Genomic DNA, 2172 nt, shown 5'->3' on the forward strand with positions numbered 1-2172 from the left:
ACTGGTTAGTATTAGTCATTAGTACACAATTGGGACACAGCCCAACTCTGTAATTACGCCACTTCTGTCTGGATACTTTTAGATAGGTTGGACCTATGAAGTAGGCGGGGCTTATAAAGTGGCCAGTGAGTGGGAATACAAGGTAGGGGGATTTTAATGGGAAACCTCTCCCGTTGATTATCAGTGGGCCGGCCCATTGTCCGTTCCCCCACAGCCGCCGCACCGATTCAAAGGCCGGCGGTCGCGAGCGGCCCGTTCTCATCCCGTCGCTGTTTGAATTTTCATGTTGGCAACGGCGCTTTGTGATAGGAGGACGCTTTTCATGGAGCGTCGGACAAAAGGAGGGGGTCGTTATGGAGACGAGGACATTAAAAAAACATCCTCTCTCATCCAGGCTGGGTTTCTTTGGCCACCGGGCTCTTTATAGCGCCCGCATTGTCAAAGCCTAAAAAAAAAAAAGACTAGGACTCATCTGCATACGGCTCCCACACAGGATGGGGGAGGCAAAGAGGTACAGCAAAAGATGTGTGGGTGGAGGGAGGGGGAGGAGAGGGGGAGGGAGTTGAGAGAGTGTCTGCTATCAGCTCTCCAGAACCATTCAAAGGAGCGGCAGAAGGATGCTCCTCGCCCTTATCACACTGACATTTCACTTGTCCATTTCTGCTGTTTTAGGCTTCAGCTCGGCCGTCTGTACTGTCAGAGAGAGAGAGAGAGAGAGAGAGAGAGAGAGACTCTTCCTGGAGAGGACAATAATCAACATGTGACATTTCCCTTAATGATTGGTAACTGGTGATTGGTTACTGGTAACTGGTGATTGGTAACTGGTGATTGGTTACTGGTAACTGGTGATTGGTAACTGGTGAATCATGCAAAAACTCCACGACTGCTTTCCTCCCTTTCACACAGCTCAGCCAGGACAAGCGTTACAGCTGTAGCCAGATGTTAACCATTGTAGATGTTAACTACTCTAGCAGATGTTTGCTAGATGCTACCAGATCTAGCAGATATTCACTAGATGTTAACTGCACTAGCTTATGTTCATTAGACATTAACTACTCTAGCTGTTCTTAGTTAGATGTTAACTGCTCTAGCAGATGTTTGCTAGATATTCGCTAGATGTTAACAGCTCTAGCAGATGCTCGCTATATACTAATTTCTCTAGTAGATGCTTGCTTTATGCTAACTGCTCAAGCAGATGTTCGCTAGATGTTACCAGATCTAGCAGATGTCAGCAGATGTAACATCTCTAAATGTTCTTAGCTAGATCTTAACTGCTCTAGCAGATGTTCGCTAGATGTTAATTATTATTATTATAGATGTTCGTTAGATAGAGTGAAAATACTGGACCTCAATGTTGAAACAGTCAATATAAGACTGTGAGTTTTGGAATTTTACAGAATTCATCACAGACTGTGGACACCACCCTCGTCTCCACCACCACAGTGTCCAACACTGCTAACTGCAGCTCCACAGCAGCTCCATCAGCACTCCAGCTGCCTCCTGCCTCCCTCCGCCTCCGTCCCAGCAGAGGAGCCGAGCCCCCGGCCGCCGCTCGCGGCAAGAAAGCAATAAAGTGCATAAAAATGAGATTTAGCTTCAGCACACTTCAGTCTGGATCAAACAATAACGGGCGGAGAGAGACCAGCTGCCTGCTCGGGGAACCGGCCATAAACAGCAATCAGCTAAAAACCCAGCCGGCTCACTGCGGCTCCACACACTGTCCCAAACTCAGTTAGAGAGGTTCATGGGCTCACAGCTGCCACAGCTGGAGCAGGAATGAAGCTGGAGGTCTGGAGTCCAGTCTAAAAATGGGCTAACCTGGTTTCCCCTCAGAGACCCAACTTTTTTTTACACTGTTCGGTAGACGTTCCCTACGCTGAAGGTCCGAAAGTTTGTGGACACCCCTTCTAATTAATGCATTCAGATACTTTAAGTTGCACTTATTGCTGACACAGATTCTGCAAATGCACGCACACACACACACACACACACACACACACAGATTGTCTAGTGCCTGTTGAGAAGTACTGCCAAAAGAATAGGACTATTGGCACCATGCCTAGAGGGGCTAGAGGGGTATAAAGCCCCCAACATGCTGGCTGGTTGTGTGTGGGGCTGGTTGACCAGTATACCGATATGCAAACCACATATGTTGGTAATATGTCTGGTATA

The sequence above is a fragment of the Salminus brasiliensis genome, chromosome 10, assembly GCF_030463535.1.
Source record: "Salminus brasiliensis chromosome 10, fSalBra1.hap2, whole genome shotgun sequence".
Lineage (NCBI taxonomy): Eukaryota > Metazoa > Chordata > Actinopteri > Characiformes > Bryconidae > Salminus > Salminus brasiliensis.